Source organism: Neofelis nebulosa, chromosome 6 (genome assembly GCF_028018385.1).
Source record: "Neofelis nebulosa isolate mNeoNeb1 chromosome 6, mNeoNeb1.pri, whole genome shotgun sequence".
NCBI classification, from domain to species: domain Eukaryota; kingdom Metazoa; phylum Chordata; class Mammalia; order Carnivora; family Felidae; genus Neofelis; species Neofelis nebulosa.
In genome coordinates this window covers 22,169,638-22,192,995 of record NC_080787.1, presented here as the reverse complement: position 1 = coordinate 22,192,995, position 23,358 = coordinate 22,169,638, and the positions used below count along the sequence as shown (strand labels likewise).

The 23,358-nt window shown below is 40.4% G+C and overlaps 1 protein-coding gene across 1 annotated transcript in view; it reads right to left on the bottom strand.

Annotated features, from left to right (window-relative positions):
- Positions 1-23,358, bottom strand: part of LOC131515363 (uncharacterized) — a 327,128-nt gene that overhangs the window by 258,876 nt on the left and 44,894 nt on the right. Inside the window, exon 4 of the mRNA XM_058736129.1 lies at positions 10,055-10,278. The gene's annotated coding sequence lies outside the window, so the exon portion shown is untranslated. The remainder of the gene's footprint in view (positions 1-10,054; positions 10,279-23,358) is intronic.

Below are 23,358 nucleotides of genomic sequence, written 5' to 3'. Positions count from 1 at the left end.
TATGGAATAGAAAATAAATATTCCAGTGCTAAATCTTCCACACAATCATCATGAAATGGTTAGCCTTCAGGCTCTGTACCTTCTTGAGTTGGTTTCAACCGGTATGTTTCTCTATCCCCACTCCCTTGGCCCAAAGTATGAGATCAATTTTGGCCTTATTTCCTTTATAAATGCACTGATTCTTTCAGGGCATCCAGCAGATATCCACCTTCTTAAAACATTTGACCTTGCATGCGTACTGTTTTTCAAGCGATTAGATACATGACCAAGTAGGTTTTCAAGAAAAGAAATAGAATTACTATCTTCTTTCTTCTTCCCCCAAAGAATCAGTTTATATTCTGCAGTTACGATGATTGATATGTTCATCAAGACTACTGGATTTGCTAACTTAGGGCAGCCTTTCCACTTGTTTTGGTATATAGAAATTCTGTTCAATCCGATCCAGAAAATTCTGCAAATGCATGCCTATTCATTTAATTGATCATCTGTGTCTCAAAATACTGTATGTATTGGGGCGCCTGGGTGGCGCAGTCGGTTAAGCGTCCGACTTCAGCCAGGTCACAATCTCGCGGTCCGTGAGTTCGAGCCCCGCGTCAGGCTCTGGGCTGATGGCTCGGAGCCTGCAGCCTGTTTCCGATTCTGTGTCTCCCTCTCTCTCTGCCCCTTCCCCGTTCATGCTCTGTCTCTCTCTGTCCCCAAAAAAATAAATAAAAAACGTTGAAAAAAAAATTTTTAAAACAAAATACTGTATGTATTTTGGATGCGAGCTGTCCGATTAGGGGCTGTCTTTCTAGTTGTCAGGGTGGGGCTGCAAACAAGTTTCGTTTGTTTGTTGCTCTGAGTAAATTGGTCTTCACACAGACTAGTAATCCAGGGGAAAAACAGCCAACACGTGAGGTCACCTCCTGGTTTGGCCTCCCTGGGGTGCCTGCAGATCTGAAGGAGATGGGTTCTACCTTGAACAGCCAGAGGATGCATGCTGGGTCTTGACAAGTACGATTGTGGCCGCACAGGCCTCTCTGAGATAGGTGAGTGTGGTCCTGATCCACATCGAGGGTGACCAGGCTTTCGGGAACTGGACTGACCAGGCGTGTGCACACATGCGCGCTCGCGTGCACACACCCCCAGAGCTCAAATAAGAACTAAGAATCAATCTTCTCCTTTCATTTCAAACATAACATTGTATAAACTCAAAATGCTCTGCTACGTCATGTTATATCAACCAGCTCTGCGGTGAAGGCCTGTAGCCTTTAATCACTTTTAAGGGGAAACGCTGGTGTCCAAAGAAAGTCTCATTACACACCGGCATTTGCTTGGGGATGGGTGGTGGGGAGACCCAGGAACGAGGTTGTCTTGGGGATCCTTTCCCAAACCAAATATCTCTTCATCCTGCAGAGTGACGACACTGGTGACCTACATAATTCATATAAGCTCATGTAGAAGTAAACATGACATGATTAAACAGGAAGCCTTTAACCAGGCACCGTCAGGGAGGGAGGTAGAGAGAAGGAATTAAACGGTAACAGAGTCTTAGAAACAGGGGAGAGTAGTACACGTCATTCTTAAACTAATTTTTGCTCCTTGTCTAAAACCAAATGGGTTTAAAAAACAGAATAAAAATAAAGAACACTCAATGGGTTTAAAGCTTCCCTCTCCACCACAGCCCAGACAAGGTGGTTTGGAGCAGGTGTTATACACAGAATATTTATTCGGTGGCCGCGGTGGCATAATCAGCCATATGGGAAGTAGCAAAGTGAAAAAAGAAGGATTCCATAAAGGCAACAGGGAAAAACAGCAGATAGAAAGCTTGAGAACCCACTGCTAGTGGTATTTAAACAGCAGCTCTGTTGTGGTGGGAAGAGGTAGTGAGGCTAGGGGTCTTTATTTACATTTATTAAGTCTACTCAGGACCAGACACCATGCTAAATGTTGTTAATCTCATTTAACACTAACCACACCCTTTTATATCCTCATGCAAAACATGCAGGGCTAATACAAGGGAGAACCCTTAAGCAAAGCGAAGCAAGATACCTATGTCCCATGACCAAACTAATCACTTGCGGCAAGGTTCGAGAAAAACGTGCATCCCTGCAGTGTCTCTGGCTTTAGCCTCCTTGTCCAGAAATTGTGAAATTTTACTTGCCTCCTTTGTCATGGGTCAATTAAGGAATTAAAAGGAAAAGCCAACCTTTGCCCTGCAGTTTTCTGCATCAGGAGAGCTAGCTGTGTTTGGATGTCAGCTCTGATCCTGAAGTTAGTTAGATGTCACCAAGGGTTCGCACTCTGGGCTTCATTCCCAGGAAGAGCAAATCTTCTAAATCCTGGACTTCACCATAGAGCGTGCCTGTGTGCTGCAGACAAACTCCCCGGGGGCCACCATGGCCACCCAGTGGGCCCTTGTAGGTGTCTTTCCCCGCCCAAGACAGGAAGAATCACATTTTGCCAAGGGACTGAAGGCAGAGTGAGTAATACTGTATTTCACAGGCACTTTGAAACAAACACCCCCAATCCTTTGACTGTTGTCTGTCTCATTGCGTCTTAGAACGTTCATTGTCATATTTGTTTGTTTGTTTGTTTGTTTGTTTGTTTTTAAGTTAAGCAAGACCCATTACATAGGGAGGAGGCAGCTGATAACTTCGCTGTTGTCCTAAAACACAGGCCTTGGAGGAAGGTGCTAAATGGCAGGTATCCCCGTGTGCTCAGGTAAAGAATCACAAATCAGAAGAGGCTGACATCCTTCTCTATCGCCACAGGGAATGAATAGAGAATCAGAGGGTGAATGCAAGCTGTTCACTCCGTGTGTAAGCTCTTTGCACTTCCCGGAGCCCCTGTCATGGGGGTAGTGCCCATCAAATAAATATTGATGAGTGTAAACAGTCTTTGGTCAGGAGTTCAGAAACATACCCCAGGCCAATGGAAAATCAGAAAGACGGAAAAAGAGAGGGACTCAGGACAGTAATTCCTAACAATATTGTAACAAATAATCAGAGGGGAAGGGACTGTTTTTCCAAACAGAACCTGGCTGGAGGGATGCAGAATTTGGAAATCATTCCTTTCTCAAATGCCAATCATTACCAGGTATTCTTTTCAATGTTATTATGAAGTATTAACAAACACCGGAACAACTGACGTCTTCCTTCAAAATCCTAGCGCACACCCTGGAAATATCAGCAAGCAACACTTGAGAACTGGGGCAGGACCGCAGCATGAACTCCTTAGGCTTAGTGCTGATGGACAGTCTCCCCTGCCTTCCCCTGATCCCGAGAAGTAATACTAACCACAGAAAGAGCCTAAGGAGAAGGCTCATATTATTTGAATTTCATTTTCATGAAGACTTCTGTCTGACAAGGGATTCTGGGACTCCTTTCCACAGACAAGTGCTTGTATTTTCTCATTCTGTGATAAGGGAACGGTGTAAAAAAAGACACAGAAGATAAGTATAATACCATGAGGAAAACGTGGTGTAAATTTTGAAACCTGGAGGGGATCGCACAGGAACATCCTGCATTTTGAAAGCTCACGGTCTTAGCTGCAAAATTAGGAAAGCATGTCTTGTTTTCTGAAATAAACACAATTCATTTGTGTAACTATAAAACATTTTCTAAAGTCCTTTCAAAGGCTGGACAAGTTTCGCCAAACTTCCTAAAAACCATTCTGTCACCCAAGGGCAGTGCAACAGAACAGAGAAACAAAATGTGCATAAAACGTTTCATTAAATGAGCTCAATTGGCAAGACCCTTTAACCACCACCTCACGGCACCAGGCACGCCCTCCAAACCAGGCAGAGAATAAATAGGAACAACATGGTGAGGCTTTTCTCCTATAACACATCTGCTCACTTAGTTGGATCGTGTTTTCTATTCGGGCATAACAAGTTTGGATTGTCTTTATGTACAGTGACAGCAGTGTAATGAATGTTGTTTGAACTCTGAATTGTATAAATACAGAGACATGTTGATTTGAGAAGAGAAAACAAGGCATGTGAAAATTGGCAAAATACCCATTTTAGGCATTATAGATACTCTGCTTAAAAAGAAAAAAAAAATCAAGAAGAAACTCAATTGGCAGACCACCCACGAAGTACCCTTAAGATCTAAACAACATGAAAAAAAAAAAAAAAAGGCGTTCTCTAGCCAGTACAATTGTTGAAAGCATTAACTTTAAAAAGGCTTTAGTTTAATCCAGCGAACTCAAAATATTTCCTAAAATTACAGACTTCTTTTGTGTGTTCAGCAGAAGCCCCCTCGCATATATGAAATGAATTGGGATAACTAGAAAAGGAAAATAATAACGATAGTTGCTAGTGTATATAGGACACCCTATACGAATCAAACAGAAGTATCGTATATATATCATCCTCTGTGATCCTATAAAATAAATATTCAATGAGATGTTCCCTCATTCATCAGATAAAGAAACTGAGGCTAAGAGACTAAATAAATTGAATAAATACTAGGGTGAGCAGAAGTTGGATACAAACTCTGGCCCATCTGTTTCTAAGACATGGGGTCCTGTCACCACCAATGCCCTGACATTCAATAACTCCCGTAGGTATAATTAGCTTACAGTGAATCAAACTCATTATTAACAGTAAAAAAGAACACATAACCCCAAATAAGGACTCCATTCTTAGAAGAAATTTCATTGACCTAACCTTCCAAGGAAACAAGTAAGCAATTAAATCCGCAAACGTGCACTCAATTTAAAAGAAACAAAAGAGGAAGACATCCAACAATAATTCAAAATAAATCTGTCTCAAGCAATGAACAAGTAAAGAATAGAGGAATCTAGTGTTTTCTCTGTATAGAGTGAACTATCTGCAGAAATAATAAGCCTACCTGACTTTAAAGAGTCTAATTTAGTATGGAGAAATGGCCCTTGCCTCTATGTTTCTCTGATGATCCCAGCCACCAATCATCATTCTTTTTTTCTGCTTTCCTACTGCACTTAATACCTGGATGATTCATCGGCCACTCGTGTTATAAATATCCTTTTATATACATAAATCTCTACTAAGAGATTTAAGTTCCTCAAAAGAGGCAACTGTATCTTGCACCTCCTGTATGTCCCATAATGCCTTGCACAAAATAAGTACTCAACTCATTGTTGGTTTAATTCGTGGCAAGACTTCTGCCACTAAGATTATCTAGACTCACCAAATTTGACCAACGAGTAAGAACTAGAAAGTGGTTCTAGTTACCTGGGCAACCAGGTAACATTTTGGTAATATTTTGGCAATGCAGCTCACATTTTCAGCTAAAAGTGTTCATTACTTTTGAAGTTACCTTGTAGGTCGATCACTGTATTTGAGAGCAACAGGTACAGGTGAGGCTTGCTTTTATATAAATTATGGTTTCCAAAGGTTGTATTTTTTTTTTTTTTGTATTTCGTTTTAATTTCTGCCATCTGAGAATTCATCAAGGAACCTCTAAGGAGCACAGCAGCTTCCAGAATCCACCACAAAACAGAAAAGATCACGGATGGATTGGTGTAAAGAAGGGAGTGGTTCGGAGCTTGAAAAACATTGCCATAAAGAATAAATGCCTGTGTAGCTCAGTCACTTAAGCACCTGACTCTTGATTTTAGCTCAGGTCATGATCTCATGATCATGGGATGGAGCCCTGTGTCAGGCTCCGAGCTGACGGTGGAGCCTGCTTGGGATTCTCGCTCCCCCTCTCTTTCTGCTTCTCTCTCTCTCTCTCTTTCTCTCTCTCAGAATAAGTAAATAAACTTACCCCCCCCCAAAAAAAAAAGAATAAACCCAGGAAGCATAGGCCCTTCAACCCATAAATCAGAGCCGCTAGAAAAGAAAGGAAAGAAAGAAAGAAAGAAAGAAAGAAAGATAGATGAGGGAAAGGAAACCAAAACTTGAAAATCTGTGAGTGAGAGTTAAGGTTTAAGACATTCTATGAACTGTTATTGAGTGACTGAAGGAATGGATGCATAATACCAGAGTCCCTGAACGTCGTTGCCCTTGAGAGAGCAGAAGCATAATGATAGACGGTAAGAGGGGATTGAAGGTCAGAGTCAAGAGGCACTTAAGAGATACAATTAAGCTGAAACAAGCAAGAGTGCTTTGGGAGCTGTACTGAAACACTGAGCATGTTGTATTGCTTTTGAAAACTCCCAAGAAGTTTGGCCAATGCATTAAAGAGTGATGGTCACATTGTGCCTCTCAGAATCATCCAGGTGGCTAGATGAAAGGGGGGCGCACCACTTAGCAAACTATTTCACCAGCTGTCTCTATGTGTGGGTTTCGACGCTGCCAAACTGCACATGAATGGCACGTTGGCCCCTACAGTGGCACCAAGAGCAGTGAGCCACCGACGACAGCAGATGTGCTGGGTCTGACAATATCCACAGTGGCTAGAGGGCAGCTCACTTCCTCAGAGGACGCTGGGTGCACCAGCTGCTGGTGACAGCAATCGAATCAGATAGGTTCTGCCCTGTAGTTTTTAAGTGCTGCCTGCTTTTAAAAGGCAGAGCCTCCAAATAATGCAGGAGCTAACAAGTTTGCAAAGGAAATGCACTTGCAATATGAAAACAAGAGCAGCTGGTTATCCAACTGTGTAAAGAAATACAGAGGGCTCTTCTTTTCCCTCAAACTGATATTACTCACCCGGGTTTTATAGAGTCGAAAGCATATGCTTAAGTATAATTACTCAACAACTCAGACCAATTTCCACATCGCAGCCATATAAATAAGATATCAATTCCACCTAGGCAGTGATTATGTGACTCTTTTGCCTAGGTATTCCAGATGAGAGTATTATAAACCCGTTGGCTCTGGAGGTAACATTTAAAATTAATTTGTAAAATGAAATGTTTCATATGTGTAAATATGTGTAACGCGGTACATAAAGTATATAAAACAAATGATGAGTACTCATCACCCAGATTGAGAAAGAACATGACCAGTACAACTCAAGCGTTCCTGGGCAACCCCTTACATTGCTACCCTTAGGACTGGTTACATGGTTTGAGGAACCCAACGGAAACTGAAAATGCAAGGTCTCTTGTCCAAATTTATCAAAAATTTCAAGACGGTGAGATCAAGCATAAGGCCTTCTAAACGTGGGTACCGGCGCAGCAACACTAGTCACAGGTCCATAAAACTGGCCTTGAAAACTCATCTATAACCACCCACACAGAGAAATCACTACACTAAATTTTCCAGATATGAATCCCATAGTTTCAGGAGGCTTTACTACACAGGCATTAAGTATGTTCTATTTTTGTATGTTTGAAGTTTATAAACATGCCTTATGTACAACATCGTGTTTTTTAAGATTCGTTCACATTGATCTGTGTTGTCGTTTCTTTCCATTACCTACATTGTGCCAACTAATTCATTTGTATTTGAAATGAATTTATACATTTTCCTATTGAAGGGTATCTGGGTTGTGTGCAGTTTTCTTGTTTTTTATTTCGTTTCGTTTCATTTCATTTATTTTATTTTATTTTATTTTATTATTTTATTTTATTTTTTATTTTTTGCTTTGTTTCTAGAAGAAACAATGCTTCCGGGAACATTTTTGCAGCTGTCTCCCAGTGAACATGTACAAGTTCCATATGGTTTAGATGTATTTCTTGTAAAAAGCAAGAACCATGTCTTATATTTATCCAGTCTGACAATCCATCTTGTTGCTGACGAAATTGGTCCATTTACATTTACTGTGTGGTATATTTTCATTCATTTCTGTTCTGTTCTTCTGTACATTCTATTTGTCTCCTCTTTTTTCTTCCCTCTATCTTACAGTAATTTTTAGTTCAAATTTTCTCTACTGCTCTAACAGAATTCGTACCTATTCTGACCTTGGAATTTTAGCATACCATATCAAAGTCACAAGTCTTAACACATTGTCTTAACTGTCCAACTAAACAAGGCAGGAACCATAGAATGTTTTCACTCTTGTCACCCATCCCCCCAGACTTAGAAGCCATTGTCACTCAGTATTTTAGTTCTGTCTTGTTTTTCCCCACAAAGTACACATAGTTAGTATTTTTTTTTTTTTGCTGTCAGTGATTAGGTTTAGCTATATGTTTATTAATTTCTTTGTGCATCTTCTTGTAGCTCAAACATGCCTTCTGGAGTCATTTTTATTCTTGCATGGGAGTATAGTTTTTAGAAGTTTGGGTAGAGCCTTATGATGGTAAACTCTCAGTTTTTGTTTATCTAAAAGTATGTCTTGATTTTGGTGTTTGAAATACAGTTTCACAGGCTGAACAATTTAGGATTGACAACTAAATCTCAACACGGCATCCATGGTTGTTATCAGTCTAACTATTGGTCCTCTCTTTTCCCCCTGAATCATTTGAAGATCTTCTCTGTCTTTGGTGCTACAATGTGCATAGGGGTATAGATTTCTTTTTTTATTTTTCTTGCTCGGAATCATGTGTGCTTCTAGTCTCTGATGATTCAAGTGTATAATCAACATCAAAAATATATCAGTCACTACCTATCTACATATTTCCTCTCCTCATTCTCTTTATTATCTTTTTCCAGAACTCCAATTTGAAATGCTACATCTTCCCATGATATGTTCCATGTCTCTTAGTCTCAATTTATATTGTCAATCTCCTTGCTCTACCGGAGTTCATTTCTTCATGTTTTTTTCAAGTATAATTTATTGTCAAGTTGGCTTACATACAACGCCCAGTGCTCATCCCAATATTTCTTCATGTTTATCTTCATGGTTACTAATTGTCTCTTTGGCTCTGTTTAGTTACTGCTAAAGTATTCATGAAATTTCTTATTGCAGCAACCATATTTTTCACGTTTGAGTTTTATTGTCACTTCAAGAAGCAATATCACCAAAGCTAAAAACTAAGAGAGATACGTGTTTATTTCCCCCGAGTTCAGCAGCTAGCCTCAGTCCAAAAGGAAGCTTCCTGAAGCCTGGATTGCTGAGGAATGAGGCCAAGTGGCCCCCTTATTTGTCCTCCGCTCACCCAATTAGTGAAAACAGCGTTCATCACCTCGTGCTGATGACAATTCTATTGTCTCTGTGTCACAGAGGGACGGGATGCCCTTTGTGTGGTGTGAGCATGATCCATGGTTCTTCTGGATCTGCTTTTGCTTCAGGAATCCCTAAAAACCAGCCAGTGCAGAAAGGACAAGGAAGCAGACCACTGGTGAGGTCTGGGCAGATACAGATAGGTGCTTGTAGATGTTGATATGGATTAGAAAAAGATGTGGACTTCATATAGCCAGGAAACGCGGAGGAGGAAGAAAAGAATTGAGGTGGGACAAAGTGGTGCGCCATTGATTCAAACAACCCAATGACTTTTCCCAATGGTCAGGATATGAGTCATGGAGTCATTAAACTTAAAACCACCAGGCACGGACTTTTTCGGAGACTCTCTGTCCTCTTTTTTTTTTTTTTTAATTTTTTTTTTTTAATGTTTACTTATTTTTGAGAGAAAGACAGAGAGCAAGTGGGAGAGGAGCAGAGAAAGGGCGAGACACAGAATCGGAAGCAGGCTCCAGGCTCCGAGCTGTCAGCACAGAGCCTGATGTGGGGCTTGAACTCACAGGCTGTGAGATCATGACCTGAGCCAAAGTTAGATGCTCAACCAGCTGAGCCACCCAGGCATCCCTCTGTCCTCTTAGATTGTGTGTGTGTGTGTGTGTGTGTGTGTGTGTGTGTGTTATAACCCATTTTATACACATAGCACACATATTTTAAACCTAACCTGTAAGATATACCTCAGTACCACATTTGATATATAATAATACTATATGCTGTGAATACAGTGGAGACAAAACTTGCCAATTATATTTTTTTCACAGCCATACGAAGAGTGAATATTTCATGAGAAGCGTAAAAGGATCACTGTTCCACTTTCTTCACCGGGGAAAAAGCCTATTGTCTGAAGAAGCACCTCAAAAGGTCTGTCTGTATATTGTAAAGAGCGATCGAGTTTCTGATTCATGACATCAATGGAAACTTTTTCAAGTGGATAATGTCCTGACATAAAAGGTTCCAGTTAAGACACCAGACTGCAAGGCAAAAACACAAAACAGCTGCTGCAGCTTTGAGTCTGTACCTACTGCTCAGTTATTCACAAGAATGTGGAGATCCACCTCACGACCTTCAAACTTGCTGGAGACAAGTGGCTCGGATGGATACCGGCCTAGGGAAGGGGCTCAGAAACAGTCAAGGGCTGACAGCGAAGGCAGAAAGTGTCCAGGGGACACAAGCCCCCCCTTTATGACCAAGTGAAGCGTTGACCCCACAGACCAGGATATCACTGAGGAAAACACGAGCAGCCAACCTACGAAATAAAATGAAAACTTCAACCATAATGCAATCAGCACTCGCGTTGCAGCACAAAGCAGTCCCTGGTGAATCAATAAACGATTCGGTTTCCAGAGAATAGGACTCCGACTTGCCAAAGAGAATCAGAGGGACACGTGTTCTTCTCTCTACCCAGCTTCCTGCTTATGTGTGGTCTAGCCATCCGTCAACATCTAGATCAGCTTCTACTCATCCAGAAAAATCTTGCCTCGTTAGCTCCTTCACATTCCCACCGCACCTCGAGTGTATCTTTGTTTGCGGTTGTGCCTTTCAATTAGGTGGCACATAATTGCCTCGCTAGTCAAACTTGTCATATAATTAAGTCCGTTAGAAAACTTCCTAGAGATTGCAAGTCTCACGAACATACCACGTCCCCTTTATCATTTTAACCATTCAGCGATGCCAGTGGCAAAACATCGTTGCTGTTACCTCAGTGCACGCTCGATACACAGAACACAATCAGTAAATGCGAGTTCAATGTATTTCCACTTCTTGGACAAAGAAATGAAAGTCCACGGATACTTTCAAGGCTGCACAGTTCAACCGTAAGACCAAGTCCTAGCGTATGCCTAGATTTTCTGGCTCCAAATCCAGAATTCTTTCCACTCACAGGGCCGCCTCTGAGTGCCCGCCTCATTTTTACACACTCACACACACAAGCACATTGCGCACACACACACGGAGTTTACCTATGGGATTGAGACCTCTTACCTACAACACTGAAACCGAGCTGTGTGTGAAAGACTGATGAGAACCAGTTCCTCGCCTTCCCACAGTGAGGCTCACAAGTGAATTGTTTACTGAATTGAACTACAAGAAATACCAATTCAACTGCAGTAAACATGCCGCATGTTTCTTATCCAGTGCGGTAATTTCGGCAAACTATACTAAAGGAAAGTCTCTCTTTCCCTTCTTAAAGCTCCGTGGTGTCCTGATGAAGAAACGAACAACAAAATAATCAGAGGCAACCAGAAAGGAGGGTATAAGGCAGAAGAAAGAAACCTTTGGGAATGTTCAGCGCACTGCCCTCTGTGCTTATTTGGGAGAATTTTCACTTCCTTCTATGCCAAGTCTTCACAGCTGCAGTCTAAACAGTTGGGGACCACTAAGGGGGGTGACCTTACTCTGAAAAGGATCAGATAAGTTGAGGAGGCAGTGGGGACCTAATGGCATTAGAATGATCTTTCCAACCTCTCAAATCTCCAGTGTCTGAATCCATACCAAACCCCTGCATCGGGGAATATTCCACCGTCATGGGGGGTGTCACTCCCCGCTACACTACCTTAGGAGGTAGCAGGGAATTTTTTTCCCTGTCCCCAGACAATAGCACCTTAAAAAATTAACATTTAAACGTTTGTTGCTGACGCATCGCGTATCAGCATCAAAACGCTCAAAATGCACTCACGGTACCAAATCCTGCTGGTTTTCTCCCTGAATTTCTCTAGCTCTTTTGACCCTGGGTGATGAGTATTTTCACAAATATTATTTTTGAGTTGCCAGTTAAATCAACTACTTCGAGGTATCCCAGTCCTCGAACTAGCTGACTGTAGGGCGAGGACAGGTAATGACCGGTTAGGAGAAAAAGGGCGACAAAAGAAACGTCACCAGCTGCCAAGTCTGGAATCAGAACGTTTATGAGGTTCCCCAGGGGTGCACTGACTTCTCCCAAGTGCAGTAACATTTTCCACAACAAAATAAATTAGTTAGAAGTGTCCACAGAGTGAGCAAGCGTTACAATTGTTTGTAGGTTTGTTTGCTTTTTTTTCTAAGAGTTACTTCATCACAGACTTGCATTAATGAGCTTGCAAATACATAAATAAAACATCCCAAGTTATGAAAGCCCTAAGCTTTTATTCTAACATGTGGCAAATGAATGCCACCCCTTTTTATTTTCGACATCAGAAGCCCCTCACGAGTGGCGTTTATTAAATCAAACTGTGATCCTTCAGAACCACGGGAAGAACCAAAAAGTTTGCAAGATTCACGCCCAGTGGCACCCAGGGTTTGCACTGAACATGGTTGAGTACTAATCACAAATATCACATCATAAAAGCACTATGACGAGGGATTTATCTCAGTTGGTCCTCACGACAGCGCATGAGGTTATTCCCACTTTAAAGCTCAGTTTTAAATTATTTGTCAATATTTAAATTATTTAAATATTCTTTATTTTATTTTATTTTTTTAACGTTTGTTTTTATTTTTGAGACAGAGAGAGGCAGAGCATGAACGGGGGAGGGGCAGAGAGAGAGGGAGACACAGAATCCGAAACGGGCTCCAGGCTCCGAGCGGTCGGCACGGAGCCCGACGCGGGGCTGGAACTCACGGACCGCGAGATCGTGACCTGAGCTGAAGTTGGAAGCTTAAACGACTGAGCCACCCAGGTGCCCCTCTTTTTTTTATTTTAAATTCCTCTTTGAAACTCAGCAAATTTGAGAGGCTTTCCAACAACATGAGGCCAGTATGTGACAGAGGCAGCCTAGATGCAAACCATCTGGTCATTTTACATCAAATGTATCTTGAAAGTGATGGAGGGATAAATGGAGTCCGTCCCTTAACCCAGATCTAGTCCTCTATACACACCTCATAGGTGACCAATTAAACGTAGGATCCCCAGGGGGTCATAGATGAAAATAGTGACAAAGATTTTCTCAGGAACAAATGCCATCTCGTTCAAAAGAAATCATAAGGCCATCTCATGTCTAGTCACTTAAGTGTTAGAGGCAGTGGAGGGATAGAATACTTTCTGGGCCAGATTTGGATCTAAGTATCGGATGCTTAGAGTAGGGTTTCTCAACAGCAGCACTGTTAAAATTTGAGCTAAGGTAGCTCCTTGATATGGGGGAGGGAAGGAGGGGAACTCTCACATGCTCGGATATATTGCAGCATCCTGCCCTATACCCACTAGATGCCATTGGTGAGGACCGATTATGTCCCCTGCACTGCCTCCCTGGGCTTCTAAATCAGCCTTTCTCCCCACTGAGAACCACAGACTTAAAGGAAGTAGGCTTTTTTTTTTCTGTGCCTCCAAGTTCTATTTTTTCTTAATTACTCAGTGTGCTGAGAAATGTTCCAAACTTCCTTCAGTCATAGAAGAAACTCAAGAGCAGATTGTTCTCCCACTGAGTGTGAAAGAATTGCCTCAATAAATATTACCAATAACGTCTCTCATGTAGCTGATCGTGGCGTCCTGCCCTTTGAGTTCCACCACCGATAAGTCATTCGCCACAGAGCATGTCCTGATGACACAAAAGCATGCTGGGAGCAGTGACACACTTGAAAGATATTGAATATTAAGGGAAACCTTTGTCCCTCAAATATTTGTAGGTAAAATGTGGAAAAACATATGAGATGCGGTGCTACGGTCACCAGGAAATAGCACTACACATGCGTTAGATTGCCTGAAATTTTGAAAATTGACCATCCAAAGTGTTGGCAAGGACGTAGAGGAACTGCAACTCTCAGATAGTGCTAATAGGAGAATGGGACAAGCACTTTGGAAAACAACGTGGTCATTTCCTAAAATGTCAAGCTTGAGCAAGTCTACCACGTGACAGAGCCATTCCAATCCTAGCCACCGACCCATGAGAAACAAACAACAAGCAGACAAACAAACAAAAAGTCTTCGTGTCCAAAGACTTTTACGTTTCTGGGTATAGCAGCTTTATTTCCAAACACCAGACACTGGAAACAGCCCCAAATTACGACCTCTCCATAGAGGGTAACGCCCAGCGACAAAAAGGAGGAAACTGTCAATATACGCAATACCATGGATACATCTCAAAATCATTACATTAAGTGAAAAGGGACAGTCAAGAAAGATTACGTGCTGTACGATTCCATTCGTTTGAAATTCTAGAACACGCAGACTACTCTGTAGTGCTGGGAAGCGAGTCAGCGTTTCCTGAGGTTGGTGGGAACAGCAATATGGAGAGGAAACTTGTGCTACCCTAATCGTGACGATGACTTCAAGGGTGTGTGCCTATGTCAAAAGTGCTGATACTGAAAACTTCAATTAGGTGTAGTTTATGGGACTTCAATTATAGATGAATAAAATAGGGGGGAAGAAACACATTGTAGGAAAATACAAAGTTGTATCTACCTAGCAGAACCTGCGACGGAAGATAAAATTCAACCCCCAGCTAATGACCTTAGTAGTGTAGTGACTACTGAAGACAATTTTGGTAAAGTTATATGTTGCATTAACAGCAAATCCATGACATGATAGTACTTAGGAACCAGTCTAACTAGTATATCTTGCCTTTCGGGACAGAATTTAAAATAATACATGCATACACACAGGCACACAGGCACTCTTACTCACCACACAACCATGTTACAAAGCAGAGTTGCTGCATTACAATTATTTCATTCCGTCATCCTTTCTTTATTCAAGGCTATCATCTTGCTGTCATTCTTTGGCTCAAAAAAAAAATAGCTAACCTTATTTATTTTTTTAATTTTTTTTTTAATTTTTTGTATGTTTATTCGTTTTTGAAAGACAGAGAGAGACAGAGCACAAGCAGGGGTGGGGCGGAGAGAGAGGGGGACACAGAATCGGAAGCAGGCTCCAGGCTCCAAGCTGTCAGCACAGAGCCCGACGCGGGGCTCGAACTCATGAACCGTGAGATCATGACCCGAGCCGAAGTCGGACGCTCAACCGACTGAGCCACCCAGGCTCCCCTAGCTAACCTTATTTAAATACACGATACCATCTGTACTTATCAACTATTTGTGTTGGTATTTGTATTGATGCTTCAACAAATACCAAATGCTACAAAAGTATAAAATTCTTGGAAGTGCATAAGTGAGGCAAATTCTGTGTTTTTATGTTTTACGAAAGGAAAACCCCAAACCGATACAAAGTGGTATTAACTTGGTTAGGTGTACGTTAGGTGAAGTATCACATCTTTAAGCAAAGTCAAAGAATACGTGCATAGAATATTATCTGAGTCACACAAAAAAGACTAATTAATAACCAAGAGATCACATGTATGTCTCTCTCTGATATTTGATCACTTTGAGCATCTTTCCTTTTCCTGAAGAAAAACCCATCTGTAGGACTTGAATGTATAGGTTAGATGAATTGCATCTTTGAGCTCGGAAAATATTTGACTATAATTCTGTGGTTCACAATCGCATTTTGTGCGTCCCTTCGCTTCTCTCTAAGAATGGTAAGTTATATATTATTATGTCACAAATTAGACGTCACACGGATTTAGCGTGAGCGGCCTGATTCTGATACGATCTTAGGCTCTTTCTTCAAAAGCTGAGTTATACTACACCTGGCCATATATATTCAAAACAATATATATTATTGTTGTCATTGTTGTTGTAATTATTGTTGTAATATATATTCAAAGACATTTTGCCATTTTTATTTTTCACTCCAAGACCAGTTAATGCCTTGATGCAAATAATGTTATAATTCAGAATGGGAGTTAGCATCTAGGAAGCAAAATGAAGCAAGAGAAATAAGACAGGTCAAAATGAGGGAGAAAGAAACATAATACACAAGCAAATAAGAACCAAGATAAACTTAATGGAAAACTAAATTTAAAACGCTTGCTCATGGATTGGAAAAACAAACGCTGTTAAAGTGTCTATATCACCCAATGCGATCTGCACATTTAATGCAATCCTCATCAACATACCACCAGAATTTTTCACAGAACTAGAACAAACAAATCCTAAAATGTGTATGGAACCACAAAAGACCCTGAATAGCCAAAGCAATCCTGAAAAAGAAAAACAAAACTGGAGGCATCATAAATCTGGATTTCAAGCTACATTACAGAGGTATAGTCATTAAGACAGCATGAAACTGGCACAAAAACACATAGATCAATCGAACAGAATAGAAAACCCAGAAACAAACCCACAACTATATGGGCAACTCATCTTTGACAAAGCAGGAAAGAATATCCCATGGAGAAAAGACAGTCTCTTCAACAAATGGTGTTGGGAAAACTGGATGGGAACCAGCAGAAGAATGAAATTGGACCACTTTCTTACGCCATACACAAATATAAATTCAAAATGGATGAATGACCTAAATGTGAGATAGGAAACCATCAAAATCCTAGAGGAGAACACACGTAGCAACCTCTTTGACCTCGGCTGCAGCAACTTCTTACTAGACACGTCGCCAAAGGCAAGGGAAACAAAAGCAAACACAAACTATTGGGACTTCATCAAGATAAAAAACTTCTGCACAGTGAAAGAAACACTGAACAAAACTAAAAGGCAGCCTACAGAATGGGAGAAGATGTTTGCAAATGGCATATCTGATAAAAGGTTAGTATCCAAAATCTGTAAAGAACTTATCAAATTCAACACCCAGAAAACAACCCGGTTAAGAAATGAGCAGAAGACATGAATGGGCACTTTGCCAAAGAAGACATCCAGATGGCCAACACACATGAAAAATTGCTCAACATCAGTTATCATCAGGGAAACACAAATAAAAACCATAATGAGATACCACCTCACACCTGTCAGAATGTCTAAAATTAACCCCACAAGTAACAACAGGTGTTGGCGAGGAGGTGGAGGAAGGGGAACCCTCTTGCACTGCTGGTGGAGATGCCAACGGGTGCAGCCATTCTGGAGAACAGTATGGAGGTTCCTTAAAAAAAAACTAAAAATAGACCCTACAATCTATCAATATCACTATTAGGTATTCACCCAAAGGATACAAAAATGCTTATTTGAAAGGGCACATGCACATCAACGTTTATAGCAGCATTATCAACAATAGCCCAACTATGGAGATAGATGGGTAAAGAAGATATTGCCTGTGTGTGTGTGTGTGTGTGTGTGTGTATGAATATTACTCATTCATCAAAAAGAACATCATTTGCGATGACATGGATGGAGCCAGAATGTATTATGATAAATAAAATAAGTCAATCATAGAAAGACAAATACAATATGATTTTATATATGGAATTTAAGAAACAAAACAGATGGCAAAAGGGGAAACGTGGTGGGGGGAAGAAAAGAAAGAAGCAAACCACAAGAGACTCTTAATTATAAAGAACAAACAGAGGGTTGGCGGAGGGAGGTGGGCGGGACATGGGCTAGAGGGGTGATGGGCATTAAGGAGGGCACTTATTGGGGCGCCTGGGTGGCGCAGTCGGTTAAGCGTCCGACTTCAGCCAGGTCACGATCTCGCGGTCCGTGAGTTCGAGCCCCGCGTCAGGCTCTGGGCTGATGGCTCGGAGCCTGGAGCCTGTTTCCGCTTCTGTGTCTCCCTCTCTCTCTGCCCCTCCCCCGTTCATGCTCTGTCTCTCTCTGTCCCAAAAATAAATAAAAAACGTTGAAAAAAAAAAAAAAAAAAAGGAGGGCACTTGTTGCGATGAGCACTGGGTGTTGTATGTAAATGATGAATCACTGAATTCTACTCCTAAAAGCAATATTGCACTGTATGTTAACAAAGTAATTTTTTTGTAAATAAATAAATAAATATTTAAAAAGCAAGTGGTCCAGATGCAAGTAGACTAAATAAAGATAGAAGTACAAATACCAAGAGTCTGAACAAATACAAATAAATTCACTCTATTTTTTAAATTGTAGTAATGATAGCCAAAGTAAGGAACATACTGTATTTTAAATACACATACACACACGTGGACACATCCACACATCATGAAGCAGTAGAGAGATACTTGTTTTATAACTTTCTAGCTCTGTGATCTTGGCCAAGTCCTTGACCTCTGCTCTGTTTCCATTTCCCCTGTTAAATGGAAAAAACACAACACGGCAAAAGGACTATTACCATATGAATTAAGTGAGATAATGCTGATTGAGCCCTTCACATAGAGCAAGAAACATTGTAAATACAATAATTTTTAGATGTTATCATAAACTTAATTCAGAGCTATGATGAGGAAAAAATAACACAATGGAGTAACCTGTTAGTTATGCTAAAGACATTTAAAGCACCACATCCTTACATCACAAGTATTTGCAAAAGTGGTAGTAATCATGCAAGGGAAACTGAGAAAATGATTCTAAATAACCCACAATGATTTACTTGATTAAAGTGATTCCTAACAGACACATTACATGAAATGGAAGGGACCTGAAATAAAATTAAAACCTATTTTTCCAAATTGAAAGACAGTTGCAATACTGTAAGAGATGGTCCAGAAATCCACCCAAGAACAATTCCAAAAGGAAGGCATCACCTTTTTGCCAATTTTTTAACCTAAAGGATAAAAATCTTATCAGCCGCCAATAAGAGGGAAAGCCTTAAGAATTAAAAAATAAAAGTAACGTGGAATTTATTCGCTGAGAGCTATGAAAAGAAAGCCAAGAGAACTGGAGGTAAGGCCACAAGAACAGTGACTGAGGAAGGACATCTCTGTAAGCACAGGGGCAACTCTTTCCTTCTAAGCCCAATGCGAAACAATGGAAAACAATAGCAAACCCGCAGCAGCAAAGATGAATGGACATCTGAGGATACATGAAAATTCTTTAAGACAAATAAGAGATGTTTAGGACATTAACAAAAGGAAAGGTAATGATATAACTTTAATTTTTTAATTTTTTTTATTTTTGAGAGAGAGAGAAAGAGAGAGCAAGTGAGGGGGGAGGGCCAGAGAGAGAGAGGGAGACACAGAATCCGAAGCAGGGTCCAGGCTCTGAGCTGTTGGCACAGAGCCCGGCGCGAGGCTTGAACCCGCAAACTGTGAGATCATGACCTGAGCCAAAGTCAGACGCTTAACCAACTGAGCCATCCAGGCACCCTTAATGGTATAACTTTAAATGCTTATGTCAATCAGAGATTAACATAAATTGACAAAAACTGTGTGCTACATGCAACAGAGGACCAGAGCATTCCATAAATCACCTCGTGTCACATGCATTTTGCCCTACTCATTTTTCATTCCATCCCATGACTCTTTTCCTTTGCCCTTTTCCCAGTTTTCTTCTTGTCTTGACCACGGTAAGCTCTCTTGCCACTCAAAGCCTTGAATTTGTTGATTCTTCCACTCTTCTCTCAGACCTTCCCATGATTGACCCCTCTTTATCCAGACCTCAACTCAAGTTCACCTCTTATCAAGGTTGGTTTTGGTTACCCAAACTGAAGTGCCCTCAAGACACATTACCACCCTCGTCCCCTTTCTTTGGTTCATAGCACTTATTTGAAATTTCTTGCTATTGTATTAATTTATTACTTTATCATTTTTACTTTATTATTATTTTTAAAGGCTTCTTTAGTGCAGTATTAGGTTCACAGCAAAAGTTAAGAGGAGAGTATAGAAAGTTCCCATAGACTCCCTGCCCCCACACATATACCGCCTCCCTCATTATCAGCACCCCCCACCAGAATGGGACATTTGTTCCCATTGATAAACCTACATTGATACCCTGTGGCATAACATCTTGTTTCTACCGGTGCTTTCAATTAATGAGATAAACATTTGTTAGGAATCTATTATAGGTTAGGCACTCTGTTAAAGATACAGGGGTGAATAATAATTTGTCTCCGTCTTCAGAGTTTTTAAGCAAACACATTTTTGCTAAAATCATGGTTTCAAAATAAGGAACCCAGTAGTGGAACCAAAGTGAAATTTACCAACTTTGGAGAGTGCTTCAGAGAGGCTTTATAGAGAAGGAGATCTTTCAATCCAGAGACTAGATTTCACATGTGCATATAGATGTGTGATTTTGTGTGGAATTTCAAGTTCACTTACTTGCTAATATTTATTGCAAATATATATATATATATATGTATATATATACATATATATATAAATACAACAGGTGTATTAAAATACATAAACATTTTTAAATGTGTTTAAAAATAAAATTAATTTTTGACCTAAAGGGAAATGAAGAATTTAATATCCATTATAAAAATGACATAAGTAAAACATTTAGTAAAAGATAACAATAAAAAAAATTTAAATGAAAAAATTTAAATTTAAATGAAGGATAATAAACTTAAATGTAAACAGATTGAAATCCCCCAAAAAGATGGGTAGAGATGATTGAGCTCAGTTAGGAATCTGACTATATTAGAAATTTGAAGAAAGAATTTTGGACAAGAAATCCTAGGAAAAGGAAAAAATAGAGAATATTCTATATTAAAATATTTGTTTCTATTTATAAACTCCAATGGCATTTGGAAGTTTAAAACACCTAACACACACAGAAACTAAATTATTCTATCTTTGGTAAGCAGAATCCAAAAATGGCACCAAAAATTCCCTACTCCCTTGTGTGAGAGACCTGTGACCCTAATGAGTCCTCACTTTTACAGATAGGTTAAGTTATATGGCAAGGGATAAGGGATCTGCAGGTAATTACAGTCCCTAACCAGCTGAGTTAATGAAAATCCAAAAGGAGATTATCCTGGGTTGGACGAACATAATCATGTTGGCTTTAAAAGACAGCCTAGAGGTGTCACAGGAGAAATCAGAAAGAGCTGAAGCAGCAGAAGATATTCTCCCATTGGCCTTGATGAAGCAAACTTCCATGTTGTTGAGAGGGCCCTGTGGCAGGGAACAGCCAATGACCTCCAGGAGCCGAGTGCCTCAATGTAACAACCACAAGGAATCACTGGTCTGCCCACGACCAGTGAGCTTGGAAGAGGATATTGAGCCTCTGATGAGATTGCAGCCCCAGTGAACACCTTGAGTGCATTCTTTTGGGATGTTGAGTAGAGAATCCAGGTACCCGTGCCCAGACTCCTGACCCATAGAAACCATGAGATATTAAGTGTGAGTTGCCTTACTGCACTCTACCTGTGGTAATTTGTTACACAAGAATAGAAAACTAAAGCACAATCTTTAACACAAGGAGGCTTATTTCTTTTTCCTGATTTTATTTTTACTAATCTGCTTACAACGACGCTTCCTCTTATGTGTTCTTAGCATAAATGATCATTATTTTCTGACTTTAATGGATTAGTATAGAGATTAATATCACGTGAACTAGAGAGATAACATTATTAAGTCACATGATGCATGCTCAAAGGTAGCCCCCCAAAAACTCCTACTGCAGAGCTCAGGCAACTTGCTTTTAGCTGGGACTCATTCTGAGTCCACCAGTCAATAAAGGCCTTTGCTCCTCACAAAATCGCTTACAAAGAATTACGAAATCCCCTTGACTTACGAAGGTGGAAGTTATGAAAGAAAGAGAAATGTATATGGCTAAACCTTACAGACATTCCATTAGCCTAAAAAGTCAGAACTATGAACTTGGTAGCTTCCTCTGAACTCCTTTTAGAGTCTTAAAGCCAGCTACCCACAGAATCCACAAACCTGACCAAAAGACTACTTGGTTCAACTACTTGGTTCTCCAAATACAGTACTTTGTACTGTGAGTCAAAGCTTCTTAAGGATTTCACTGACACGTTCTCTGTCTTTTGATTTTACATGTGTCACTTGGGCTCAGTGGGTAACTGGATAATCTGTTTCTCATTTTTAAAAGAAGTATAATATTTATCAAAGCATCTAAAATATTTATGAGGCAGAAAAGAACTCGAGATCTTTTCTAGTCTTTGGTCTTCAAAGGACTGCAGGGAAACCATCACAGAATATAGATACTCATCGTCTTTCAAGAAATTTCCACTAAAGAAGATAAAACACAGCTCCATAGAAACCCTGTGTCACAGAATTTACCATCTAACACTCAATTCTGTATAAACTAGTTTCTCAACATTGGCACTACTGATATTGAAAGCTGAATAATTCAGGGGCACCTGGGTGGCTCAATCGGTTAAGTGCCCAACTTCTGCTCAGGTCATGATCTCACAGCTCATGCGTTCGAGCCCCACGTTGGACTCTGGGATGACAGCTAGGAGCCTGGAACCCTTCGGTTTCTGTGTCTCCCTCTCTCTCTCTGCCCCTCCCCTGCTTACTCTCTCTCTCTCTCTCTCAAAAATAAATAAACTATAGGGTGTTTTGCTACATCCTTGACTTCTAGATGACAGTAGTAACCCCCTTCCCCAGTGATGACAACCAAAAATATCCCAGATATTGCCAAGTGTCCTCTTGGAAAGTAGCCTCCGTCGAGAACTATTGGTAAAAACTCAACCAATTTGGTGGCCGAGTCCCCGCATGTACTTGAAGTCATGAGTGATGACCATTTCTATATCTATAGCAATACCCACCTGCTTTCTAGGATCGTGCTTCTCAATATGGTAGCCACCAGCTCCATGTGGCTATCGGCACTTGACACATGGCTAGTCTGAACTGAGATGTGTTAGGAGTGTGAAACAAATACAAAACTCCAAAGACTTTGATAAAACAAAAATTGTTAGGCATCTCACTGAAAGTTTTACATTGATTACATGTTGACATGAACATATTTTGGATATATTAGGTTAAATAAAATATATCATTATAATCCAGTCCAATTTTCTTTCCACTTTTTTAACATGGCTCGGAGGGAATTCGAAGTTACAGCTATGGCTTGCATTATATTTCTGTTGGTCTGTGCTGTTCCAGGAAGCCAAAGCGCTTGGTGTGTGAAGTACTTTTGTTCCTCATTAACCCACCAGTATTTAAAGAATGTCCACTGTGTGTGCCTAGGATTGCATTAGTTGCTTTTGGCTACATCTATCTGAGTTAAGTTCATTTATGTGAAATGGTGTCATTTCGTCTTACAGATAGAAAAGGAGGAGCTCCGGAGATAAATCACCTAAAACCACTCTTCCAATTGCAATGCCAGAACCTATTAAATACAACCTATCGCTCCTGATCCCCAAATAGTTTTTAGTCACAAGATATATATGTCCCTAACAGGACAGTGTGTTTCTTCTATAATTATTGTAGAGATAAAAATCAGATTCCAAAGAAAACACTTTCCAGACACCTTTTAAGACAATAAAGCCAGCGTTGTTTGAAGGGAAAACAGAAACAAATGGGGGCCTCAAAAGGCATTACTTTGTATAATAATTTAATTAATAGCATGTTGAGAAAAGAAAAACATTTTCCTTTACGTTCTCTGTCACTTTCGATTTCCTTTTGTGGACACTCCTGCAATCTGTTGGGTTTGACGCAAGTCCCTGGCTTTTCTCTGCGTGTTTGATTTGCATAAT